The 13630-nt window shown below is 41.2% G+C and overlaps 1 protein-coding gene across 1 annotated transcript in view; it reads right to left on the reverse strand.

Annotated features, from left to right (window-relative positions):
- maea (macrophage erythroblast attacher, E3 ubiquitin ligase) overlaps positions 1-13630 on the reverse strand; it is a 97864-nt gene that overhangs the window by 12257 nt on the left and 71977 nt on the right. The window lies entirely within an intron of this gene.

Consider the following 13630-nt stretch of genomic DNA (forward strand, 5'->3'; position numbering starts at 1 on the left):
AAATAGGAAACAAGAGTCAAATTTTCAGTAAATACGTATATTACTTCAGTAAAAGTTCTACAGTCAAAATACAATTCTGATGAGTTATTGAATATTTGATAATGTTTAGAAGGCATTACAGTTTGACTGAAATTGATCTAAAGAGTCCGATTCAACACTGAGTAACTCCTTTCTAGCAGACTAGGATTAGATTTCATTACTACAAACAACAGAAAATCCGGAAATCCAAGCAACACACACAAAATGCTGGAGGAACTCAGCAGGCCAGGCAGCTTCCATGGAAAAGAGTACAGTTGACATTTCAGGTCGAAACCCTTCAGCAGGACTGGAGAAAAAAAGATGAATAGAGGTTAAAAGGTGGCGGAGGGGAGGGAGAAACACAAGGTGATAGGTGAAACAGGGAAGGGGAAAGGTAAAGTAGAGAGCTGGGAAGTTGATTGGTGAAAGAAATACATGCAGAGCTGGAGAAAGGGTAACATAATAGGAGAGGACAGAAGGCCATGGAAGAAAGAAAAGGGGGAAGGAACACCAGAGGGAGGCAATGGGCAGGCAGAGAGATAAGGTGAGACGGAAAAGGGGATGGGGAGGGGAATGGTGTGTGGGGGAGGGGGGCAATACCAGAAGTTTGAGAAATTGATGTTCATACCATCAGATTGGAGGCTACCCAGATAGAATATAAGGTGTTGTTACTCCAACTTGACTGTGGCTTTATCGCAACAGTACAGGAGGCCATGGATAGACATAGCGGAATGAGAATCGGAAGTGGAATTAAAATGGTTGGCCACTGGGACAAGTGGTCTCCCAACCTGCATCGGGTCTCACCAATATACAGTAGGCCATACCGGGAGCACTGGACACAGTATATGACCCCAACAGACTCACAGGTGGTGTCAGCTCACCTGGAAGGACTATTAGCCCACAATTCTCCGTAACCTCTACCATCGCCAATGGAATCCCACCACATGCACATCTTACCATCCCCCCACACTTTCTGCATTCCGCAGGGATCGCTCCCTATGTGACTCCCTTGTCCATTCGTCCCTCCCCGCTGATCTCCCCCTGGCACTTATCCTTGCAAGTGAAACAAGTAGTACACCTGCCCTTACACCACCTCCCTCACTAGCATTCAGGGCCTCAGTCCTTCCAGGTGACGCAACACTTCACCTGTGTGTCTATTGGGATCATATACTTTTTATGGTGCCCCTGGTATGGCCTCCTGTATATGGGTGAGACTTGATGCAGGTTGGGAGACCGCTTCGCCAAGCACCTATGCTCTGTCCGCAAGAAGTGGGATCTCCCAGTGGCCACCCATTTTAATTCCACTTCCCATTCCAATATGTCTATCCATGGCCTCCTCTACTGACATGATGAAGCCACACTCAGGTTGGAGGAACAGCTTATGTTCTGTCTGTGTAGCCCCTAACTTGATGGTATGAACATCGATTTCTCGAATTTCCAATAATGCCCCTCCCCTTCACCATTCCCCATCCCCTTTTCCCTCTCTCACTTTCTCTTTTCCAGCCCATCGCCTCCCTCTGGTACTCCTCCCCTTTTTCATTCTTCCATGGCCTTCTGTCCTCTCTTATTAGATTCCCCCTTCTCCAGGCCTGCATCTCTTTCATCAATCAACTTCCAAGCTCTTTACTTCATCCTCCCCCTTTCACATATCTGCTTTTGTTTCTCCCTCCCCTCCCCCCACCTTTTAAATCTATTCCTCATCTTATTTTCCTCCAGTCCTGCTGAAGAGTTTCAGCCCGAAACATCATCTGCTTTTCTTTTCCATAAATGCTGCCTGGCCTGCTGAGTTACTCCAGCATTTTGTGTGTTGCTTTCATTAGCACAAATTGTTTCTGCTTTTGTTTTACTGAAATGGGATTTCACATGAAATGAGTAAAACTACAATCAGGGTAAACAGAAAAATTGTATAGAAAGCAAAATTAAATCAAATTATTTCCTGTCAATCACACTCCTCAGGACTTAACATTGAATTTAACAATTTCAAATAACAAGCATTTCCAATTATCAGAACTTGCCAGTCTGATTAAAGGATGTCAAGCTGTAATGTTAATGAAGTTTTTCTGTCCACAGATGCCACCTGATTTGACAGATATTTCTAGCAATTTCACATTTCCATTTCCAGCAACTGTAAGATTTTATATTGGAAATGATTTTTCTAGTCTCCTCTTTTTCACTTTTGTCATCATTTCTCCGATTGTACCTCCTCCACATGGAAAATCTGCAAACAAATCAGCCTTTATCATCATCAAGCATATCACGGTATCTCTTAGTTTCATCAAATGCACAGATTTCCTTTGCTTTCTCCACTCCTCTCTCCCTCTTCTTTAACTTAAAACCTAGTTCTGATGAAAGCTCATCACTTTGAAACATTAACACGAGGAAATCTGCAGATGCTGGAAATTCAAGCAACACACATCAAAGTTGCTGATGAATGCAGCAGGCCAGGCAGCATCTCTAGGAAGAGGTACAGTCGACGTTTCGGGCCGAAACTCTTCGTTAGGACTGGCAAAGTGTCTTGGCCCAAAACGTCGACTGTACCTCTTCCTAGAGATGCTACCTGGCCTGCTGCGTTCACCAGCAACTTTGATGTATGTAACTTGAAACATTACAGTTTCTCTGTCTACACACATCACCTGACCTAGTAAACATCTCACCATTTTGCTTGTATTGCAACTTCCCCTTTGCTGGATCCAAAGCCAGGAAGCCACAATTAAATTACTGGGGCCTTGGTTGATAGACAAATTATAATCTAGAAGGAAATTTTCTCAGTGTAATGCTGGAGAATCTCAGAAAATATTGGGGTCTCAACCATATTCTTTGCAGCCCAGCAAAGAATAAACGGACAGGTATAGTCTGTAATGCCTTTTCTGGATGTGTGTTTCACTGTCTGTGTACGTGTGGGCTTTAGGTTAGCATTAACTGGTTTAATAGCAGAGTCAATAGTCAGAGAGCATTTGTTAAGCATATTTTAGCACCATAATTGTAGATTTAGGTCATTCAGCCCATTGAGTCTACTCCACCATTCCATCATAGCTTATTGATTATCCCTCTCAACCTCATTCACCAGCTTCTCCATGTAACCTTTGATGCCCTTCCCAATCAAGAACCTATGAACCTTTGCTTTAAATATACCCAATGACTTGGCATCCATAGCTATGTACAAAAAAGAAGTAAAAGATGTTTACACCATTGTGTGCAAGTAAAATAGCTACTTCCTAAATGACTTCAAAATACTACACAGTAAAGAATATGGATTGTGCATATATATTTGCATTACTAATAGCAATCATTTCAAGACATGAGAAAAGTATGACCAACTCTGTGTCCAAACGTCCTCCAAATTCACTTGGATACATTGGGCTGGGCATGACATTCTCATATCTGACACCAGAACACCAAATAGTTAAGCCTGGAGGAAAATAAAGCTTCATAAGAAAAGACAGGCAACATTAGAGGTCTAAATAGTAGACCACAGGGGTTGGCTGCAAGTCTGAGGTATCATTCATCCCTGAAAATTAAGTAAACTTGCACACCAAGTTCAAATTCAGGCTAATCACCAGGAGTGCTGCAGTTGCTAACTAGGGCAACAGAACCCGATTTGTGGTGAAGCCTAAGAAGGTTGTCTTGTTTTTTTTTTAAGAGAAACTGCAGTGGCAGGTTTTTGTGTGATTCATCTTGGAAATGGGAAGGTGGAAATCAAAGTTAAAGCAAAAATGATGAATAAAAAGCAAAAATATATTTGGAGATAATATTTGGATAACCTAGCGGAACTGCAGTTTGTATTGCTGCTCCAGAGCTCCAACAACCTGGAATTAATCCTGAACTGAAGTAGAGTGTAATCATAAGGAATCATGGGGAAAACAGGTGACGGGAAAACAATACGGTTGGTACACACTGAAATGTACTGAATCCTGTGGTAATGTTTGATCAGTATGTTTTACTTTGTTTTCAATTTAGTTGCTGATAACTTGTTCAAAAAAAAAGTTAAGTCTCCGAATTGTCCAACGCATTCTTTTGTGTGACAACATAGCTTTCCTCCAACATTCCAAAGCATTTCCAACTGGTAAGTTCGTCAGCTATTTAAATTGCCTTCAGTGTTGTTGGGCAGCACTGGAATCAGTTGATGGCTATGTGAGAGAGAAAAGGTTGCAGGCAAAAATGTGGGGGAGTGGGATTGCTCTTAAAGGCAGCACAGGTTTAGTGGGTCAAGAGCAACCCAGGTTGCAAGGGGAAAAAAAAGTCAAATGAGAAAATCACTACTTAACAACTGCAGAATATCACATAAGCAGTGGGGAAATGCCGAGACATAGTGGGGTGAAATAAAAGTATACATTTTTCTCTTTTCAGTGAAGGAGGATGAGAGGTGATTTGATAGCGGCAAAAAATGAGAGGAGGCAAAGATAGAAGCATAGCTAGAGACTTTTCCCCAGGGTGGAAGTGGCTAATATGAGAGTGCATAATTTTAAGGTGATTGGAAGAAAGTGTAGGAGGGAATATCAGAGGTAGGTTTATTTTAACCAGCTGCTTTTTTTGCAGGTAATGTGATTTTTTTTTGTTTGTATTTGTATATTATTGACTAAAATAACATCTAAATTGCAAAAGCGAACAATTGCTTTAAAAAAGCAGCCAACACCAACTGAGTACTACTTTGGTCAAAGTTGATTCAATACAAACACAAGATTAGATTTTGCTTTATTTTTCTCAGGTAATCTTGTGCTCACAGTACCTTAGAAATATTGCCATTACAGAATATGATAAAATAATTGTTAAATTAGCAGATTACAAATCAGAATCAGGTTTATTATCACAGGCATGTGACATGAAATTTGTTAAGAGCAGCAGCAGTTCAATGCAATACATAATATAGAAAACAAAAATAATAATAGTAATAAATAAATAATCTTATTCAGTATACTTTATACAGTATACATATTGCAAAAAACAGATACTAAAAAAGTGACGTAGTGTCCAAGGGTTCAATGTCCATTTAGGAATCAGATGGCAGAGGGGAAGAAGCTGCTCCTGAATCATTGAGTGTGTGCCTTCAGGCTTCTGTACCTCCTACCTGATAGTAACAGGGAGGTACAGTAGTACATACAACTTTGATAAAACCTGGATCTAATTATTTGGAAATTTCAACTAGTCAGGAGTCTGATGATGTTTACCTTGCAACTCCCCAGGCCCTGGTTTCCACATTCCCTGTAGGCATTAAGTTCAGTGGAAAATTTATTAGAATACTGTGTAAGGTCTTAAAAGGTGTACTGGAGTAACGTCCTATTGTTTGGAGAAATTCAAGCAGTACAGCACCTAAATCCAGATTATTGGGTTAAAGAACCCTGAAATAATTCAATTTGAAAAGTTTACTCGCAGTTGTTGAGGAATATAAATTGTTAGTGAAATAACATGGAATAAAAAAGCTTGCAGTAACATTTTGATCATGAAGCCAAACTAGTAAAGCCATCCAGAATATAATGTCCTTCGTGGAATAAGAATCCACCTGTCCTTGATCCACAGCAACATGACTGACTTTTAACTGCTCTAGGTGGCCAAACAAGCCCTTCAGTTCTTACACAATTGGGATGGATTTTAACAGCTGCATTTTCTATTGATGTCAACATCTGAAGGAATTAGGGAAAATCTCTTTCAAGAGAAAAAAAGGCACTACTTTGACAATTCAAACACTTCTGACTATTCTACTTAGCTCCTTCAACAGTTATGCTGATCCACAATAGTTGGAATGCATTCATCATGGTTCCTGCATAAACAATAGTGGAATACTGCAGGAATACAGAAAGGCTCCAGACATTTGTACCTCTATTTATTTTGCAATGATTGGAAGCTAAAATATACTTTGAACCTTGAAGGATTACTGCTTCTCTATTTCCCAAGCCTCACCTGCCAGCTTTCACTGTAAACATATTTTGAAGGAGCACAGGATTGTACTATCTCTGAAGTAGAACACTCACACGAACAGTCCCAAGTGAGGATCATAAAATAAGGGTAATTACTAAGCTGTGGACCAGATCCTCATGTTAAAGTTTTAATGTTGCCTTTTTCCTCCTTGTAAACCAAAATCATGGCCATTTCTCTCAATGTAAACTGAATCAGGATATAGACTTCAAATGCTGTTGTTAAATATATAAAACCAAGAATGTTTATTTCACAATATACGGTGCAATATCTAGGTAATATATTAAAAGCTTTCCTGCAAGTTGTCATATCTAATATGTTATGATAGAACAAGGAAATGAGGCTAACAACCAGCCAAATCTGAGCAGAGTAGGCCATGATCCCTAACACTTAATGATCTAAACAGGTTGAATAAGGTGATCTACACTCCACTTTATTAAGTACAAGAGTAGAACCTGGTATGGTCTGCTACTGCAACCCAGCCATTTCAAGGTTCAATGAGAAGGTCTTCTGTACACCAATGTTGTGACATGTGGCTATTTGAGTTACTGTCACCTTCCTGTCAGCTTGAACCAGTTGGCCATTCTCCACTGAATGCTCTCATTAACAAGGCTTTTTTGCCCACAGAACTGCCACTCACTGGATGTTTTTTTGCTTCTCGCGCTATTCTCAGTAAATTTTGGAGAATGTTGTGCATGAAAATTCCAGAAGATCAGCAGTTCCTGAGATACTCTATTCACCTCGTCTAGCACCAACAATCATTATGAAGTCAAAGTCATTGAGATCAGATTTCTTCCCCATTCTGATGTTTGGTCTGAACAACAACTGAACCTTTTAACCACATCTGCATGCTTTTCAGTCACTCAGAAGAGGTGGGTTGGTGCAATGATGTTCTCTGATTCAGAAAGCGGGATGACATCTATGCTGTTACAAGCACCTTGATGATGCATGAGATTATGTTGCTGTCTCAAAGTTCCGTGAGCTCAGGTTTGACTCCAGCCTTAAGGTGCCTCAAGCCTGCATGATTTCCTGTCACCACATATTTCTACCCAGTACTTCAATTCGACAAGTCTCCATTGGTCCTCACCAATTTTTATTGATATACCACAGAAAACATCCTATCTCAATGCATCACAGATTGGTATGGCAACTGATCTGCCCAAAACTGTAGTTGTGCACACAGTTCAGCACATCACAAAACGTATAGGTTTCCCTCCATGCTTCTAGCTGCCTCAGTAAATCAGCCAACATAATCAAAGACTGCTCTCACCTCAGACACTCTCTCTTTTCCCCCTTTCAATTAGGCAGAAGATAATAATACCTGGAAGCCCCTACCACCAGGCTCAAGAACATCTTCTATCCTGCTGTTATAAGTCTACTTAACAGTCCCTTAGTATCATAAAATGGACTCTTGCCTGACAATCTACCTCATTATCGCTTTGATTTTGCACCTTATTCTCTACCTGCAATGCACTTTCTTTGTATCTGTTGCTTTTCCCTGACACTGAAACGATGCAATGATCTGTATGCATGATATGCAAAACAAAATTTTTCACAATACCTCAGTACATCTGACAATAAACATTTTTTTCTCAAAACAAAGAAGGAACAGTAAGGAAATTAGTGAAAACATTCAGTACATGTGTCAAGAGGACATGGAAGCCCAACTCACAAAGAATGTGTTGCCTTGTTCATTCAAAAACCTTCTGTCCCATCTGCAGAACAATATATTGTTCCTACATTGGTTTAATCAGTCTACTCAGAACCAGAGGTGGAGTTACTGTTGATGACAGGGATTTCCCAAGAAAAGTATCAAATGGAAGCATGCTGGAAACATGTTATGGCAAGTGCATTCTTCAGGTATGAGTTGTGCATGGGTTGCACACTGCCAGAGAGCATGCACTTACTGTAAAGGATAATTTCAAAGGAGATGCGAGGGTTTTTTTTGTGTTCTTTTTTTTTAAACACAGATTGGAGGGTACCTGGAATGCGTTGGGGTGCTGGTAGAGGCAGATACATTAGGGACTTTTAAGAGATGCTTAAATAGGCATACAAATGTGAGGAGAATGGAAGGATATGGACATTGTAGGCATAAGGGATTAGTTTAGTTGCCCATTTGATACCAATTTATTTGGTTTGGCACAACATGATGTGCTGAAGGGCCTATCCCTGTACTGCCATGTTCTATGTTCTATGTTCTTATCAGAAATCACAGTAATTGAATTAATTTATCAAATGCAACCAGAGTAAAATCTTTACACTATGGCTGTCTCAGTTGTACCAATTAGAAGAACAATAGTTGAAAGGGTTCTACAGTTAGGGGAAAATCTTTTTGTTGCTTTCAATTCTGGGATGAAAGGTCATCTCCTTGGTACCAGAATGAAGACTGCTTCTGTACTTTAAGCCCTATCATTTTTGCTGTTCATTTATAGAAACATAGAAAATCTACAGCACAATACAGGCCTTTCGGCAACAAAGCCATGCCGAACATGTCCTTACCTTGGAAATTACCTAGGGTTACCCATAGTCTTCTATTTTTCTAAGCTCCATGTACCTATCCAGAAGTCTCTTAAAAGACTCTATCGTATCCGCCTCCACCACCGTTGCTGGCAGCCCATTCCATGCACTCACCACTCTCTGCATAAAAAAATTACCTCTGTACTTACTTCCATGCACCTTAAAACTGTGCCCTCTCATGCTAGCCATTTCAGCCCTGGGAAAAAGCCTCTGACTATCCGCACGATCAATGCCTTTCATCATCTTATACACCACTAGCAGGTCACCTCTCATCCTCCGCGCGCTCCAAGGAAAAAGGCCGAGTTCATGCAAACTATTCTCATGAGGCATGCTCCCCAATCCAGGCAACATCCTTGTAAATCTCCTCAGCACCCTTTCCATAGTTTCCACATCCTTCCTGTAGTGAGGTGACCAGAAATGAGCACAGTACTCCAAGTGGGGTCTGACTAGAGTCCTATACAGCTGTAACATTAACTCCCGGCTCCTAAACTCAATCCCACGAGTGATGAAGGCCAATGGACCACATGCCTTCTTAACCACGGAGTCAACCTGTGCAGCAGCTTTGAGTGTCCTATGAACTTGGACCCCAAGTCTGATCCTCCATACTGCCAAGAGCCTTACCATGAATACTATCTCTACTCCCTTTCTTGAATAAGGGAGCAACATCCGCAACTCTCCAATCCTCCGGAACCTCTCTCGTCCCCATTGATGATGCAAAGATCATTGCCAGAGGCTCAGCAATCTCCTCCCTCGCACCCCACCCCCCCCACAGTAGCCTGGGGTACATCTTGTCCGGTCCCAGTGACCTATCCAACTTGATGCTTTCCAAAAGCTCCAGCACATCCTCTTTCTTAACACCTACATGCTCAAGCTTTTCAATACGCTGTAAGTCATCCCTATAATCGCCAAACGTAAACAACAGGAATTCTGCAGATGCTGGAAATTCAAGCAACATACATCAAAGTTGCTGGTGAACGCAGCAGGCCAAGCAGCATCTATAGGAAGAGGCGCAGTCGACGTTTCAGGCCGAGACCCTTCGTCAGGACTAACTTTAGTTAAAGTTAGTCCTGACGAAGGGTCTCGGCCTGAAACGTCGACTGCGCCTCTTCCTATAGATGCTGCTTGGCCTGCTGCGTTCACCAGCAACTTTGATGTATGTTCCTATAATCGCCAAGATCCTTTTCCGTAGTGAATACTGAAGCAAAGTATTTATTAAGTATCTCTTCTATCTCCTCTGGTTCCACACACACTTTTCCACTGTCACACTTGATTGGTCCTATTCTCTCACGTCTTATCCGCTTGCTCTTCATATATTTGTAGGATGCTTTGGGGTTTTCCTTAATCCTGTCCGGCAAGGCCTTCTCATGGCCCCTTCTGGCTCTCCTAATTTCATTCTTAAGCTCCTTCTTGTTAGCCTTATAATCTTCTAGGTCCCTATCATTACCTAGTTTTTTTGAACCTTTCGTAAGCTCTTTTCTTCTTGACTGGATTTAGAACAGCCTTTATAAACCAAAGTTCCTGTACCCTACCATCCTTTCCCTGTCTCATTGGAATGTACCTATGCAGAACTCCATGCAAATATCCCCTGAACATTTGCCATATTTCTTCCGTACATTTCCCTGAGAACATCTGTTCCCAATTTATGCTTCTAAGTTGTTGCCTGATAGCCTCATATTTCCCCTTACTCCAATTAAACGCTTTCCTAACTTGTCTGTTCCTATCCCTCTCCAATGTTATGGTAAAGGAGACAGAACTGTGATCACTATCTCCACAATGCTCTCCCACTGAGAGACCTGACACCTGACCAGGTTCATTTCCCAATACCAGATCAAGTACAGCCTCTCCTCTTGTACGCTGATCTACATGTTGTGTCAAAAAACCTTCCTGAACACACTTAACAAACTCCACCCCATCTAAACCCCTGGCTCTAGGGACATGCCAATCAATAATTGGGAAATTAAAATCTCTCACCACAACAACTCTTATTATTACACCTTTCCAGAATCTGTCTCCCTATCTGCTCCTCGATGTCCCTGTAACTATTGGGTGGGCTATAAAAAACACCCAGTAGAGTTATTGACCCCTTCCTCTTCCTAACTTCCACTCACTGAGACTCTGTAGACATTCCTTCCATGACTTCCTCCTTTTCTGCAGCCATGACACTATCTCTGATCAGCAGTGCCACATCCCCACCTCTTTTACCTCCCTCTCTGTCCTTTCTGAAACATCTAAAGCCTGGCACTCCAAGTAACCATTCCTGCCCCTGAGATAGCCAAGTCTCTGTAATGGCCACAACATCACAGATTCAAGTACTGATCCACGCTCTAAGCTCATCCACTTTGTTCATAATACTCCTTGCATTAAAATAGATACATCTCAAACGATCGGACTGAGCGTATCCCTTCTCTATCACTTGCCTATCCTCCCTTTCGCACTGTCTACAAGCTTTCTCTATTTGTGAGCCAACCGCCTCTTCCTCTGTCTCTTCAGTTCAGTTCCCACCCCCCAGCAATTCTAGTTTAAACTCTCCCCAATAGCCTTAGCAAATCTCCCTGCCAGGATATTGGTCCCCCTGGGATTCAATTGCAACCCGTCCTTTTTGTACAGGTCACACCTGCCCCAAAAGAAGTCCCAAAGATCCAGAAATCTGAATCCCTGCCCCATGCTTCAATCCCTCAGCCACGCATTTATCCTCCACCTCACTCTGTTCCTATACTCACTGTCACATAGCACAGGCAGAAATCCCGAGATGACGGACTACCTTTGTAGTCCTGCTTCTCAACTTCCTTCCTGACTCCCTATTTCACTTATTATTTTCAAGTTTACCTGTTTCCTCCATTTTGCTCCCCCTCGATTCTCATCATATTAATAGTTCAGAACTGACACACTAACACAAGTAATTCCACCACCCTACCAAACCAGCAGAAATATTGGTCCTGACTTTGCTACCATGGCACCTAATTTGTACAAACATCACCAGCTCCTGAAAAGGTAAATTTCTTTTGCATCAACTATCCAGCCACACATTCATCTGCTCTACCATCCCATCTTCATATTTAATAACATGTAGCACTATGAGTAATCCTGAGATGTGGGGATGCCTTTCATCCTTTTTCAGCTTCCTGACTCTGCCTACAAGACCTCTTCCTTTTCTCAATCTATATTCTTAGTACTGTTATAAATAACTACCTCCAGCTTTTCATTCTCACCTTTCAGGGTGATTTGTTGCCCTTCAGTGACATTCTCAGACCTGGCACAACATGGATAACATACCACCTTGGAGTTATTACTCTGGCCTCCTAGGTGCCCACAACAGTTGCTCTCTTAATCCTTCCACTTATCCTTTGCAGCTGACATACTATGTCTCACTCCTGGTTCTGACTGCACTTGCAAAGGACCATTACCTCTAGCCATTCATTTTTTTTCCTTTGGAAGCAGTGTCTGCATTGGTACCTGCTCCTTTAGCTGTGCTGTGTGTTATTTGCCTGCTCACTTTGAGCTGCATGGTAACCACTCATAGAAAAGCCATCCTCGAAGTTCAGAGCCCAACAGATGCACCACAGTGATTCTAGCTGCAGACTCTTTGTTTATTTCACTTTATACAAGAGCCCGTAGAGTACAGGGAGTACAAGAATGAAACTGAAAGGAAACTTTGGCAAAGGGAACAGAGGGTACGAAAAAACATGGACTGGGAAAAGAAAATCAAAGTGTAAGATATTTCATCAAAAGGGTAACAAATTATTGAGTTAATTAGAAATCAAAAAATAAAAAACATTATTTTTAATTTAAGTAATGTTCTTTGATAACTACCAACCATCTTCACAAAAGGAGGGAAATGGCTCTTGTTATAGTTAAGGCAAGCCAGTATGAAATATTGGATGGGAGAAATACAATAGGAGGAAAGGATTTATCATTGCTGAAAAAAATCCATATATCACTTGGCCCAGACAAATAAACCCCAGGCTATTAAAAAAAAAGGCAGGAAATCGCAGAGACTTTAACCTCAATTAATCAATGCTCCCTGGCCACAGCAGCAACACCAGAGGAGTCACGTCGTATTTGTGTTTTAAAAAGAGAGAAAGAGATAAACCAATTACAGACCAGTTAGTTTAACTTCAGTGGTGGACAAATTATTGAAATCCATTTAAATGGATATTAAAAGCTTTAATATAAAAAGGCAGAGATTAATCAGGGAGGTTTGACACAGATGCATTATGAGAGAGCTGTGTATGAGCACCATAATTGAGTCCTTTGAGAAGATAACAAAGTTTCTATGAGAACAGTACAGTTAATGTAGTTTACATGAAACAGTAGACTTGGGACAGTTGATGCAATCTACATGGGATCTATGCAAAACAACGTCAAAAGCATATTCATAGCCATGAGTTTCCATGAGCCTATTACGAAAAAATTGCAAATCATATCCAAAATTGGCATAGTGGCACGAAGGGTAAACATTAAAGGGTTTCCCCCTTATTTTGACTGTACATACTTTATCATTGGGGTTCCACAGGACTCAGTGCTGTGTCCTTTCCATTTCATAATAAAAACAGGAAAATCAGAGTAATACCAAACAAGAGAAATCTGTCCATGCTGGAAATCCAAGCAACATTCACAAAATGCTGGAAGAACTCAGCAGGCCAGGCAGCATCTATGGAAAAGAGTATAGCTGACGTTTCGGGTCCAGACCCTTCTCATAGAAATGTTGACTGTACTCTTTTTCATAAGTGCTGCCTGGCCTGCTGAGTTTTCCCCGGCATTTTGTATGTGTTAAGTAGGAGTAATACATAATTTGAGCCCATTTAGCTATTTAATAAAATTCTAACTGATCTCAGTACCACATTTTCCTTCTTTCACCATCGTGTTTGATGTCTCATGTTTCTAGGTTGGCCTCTCTCTTTCTAAAAGCTCTCAATGGCCCAGAATTCCAGTTATCACAAATTCCACAGGTTGACAACCCTCTGGGCATAGCAGTTTCTTTTTCATCTGTCCCAAACATCTTGTATCATATCCCAAAATTGTGTTCCCTTGCTTACTTTTCAGTAAGGGAAATGTCCTCCAAGTCTCCACAATCAGAAGTTTCTAAGTTTAAATTAATTTGAGGCAGAAAATCACCCATAATGATAATGGATGATGGAGCAATTTCAGAGGGCTGATGGTATATTCCTGCTCCTATTAAAGTTAT

Source organism: Mobula hypostoma, chromosome 4, assembly GCF_963921235.1.
Source record: "Mobula hypostoma chromosome 4, sMobHyp1.1, whole genome shotgun sequence".
Lineage (NCBI taxonomy): Eukaryota > Metazoa > Chordata > Chondrichthyes > Myliobatiformes > Myliobatidae > Mobula > Mobula hypostoma.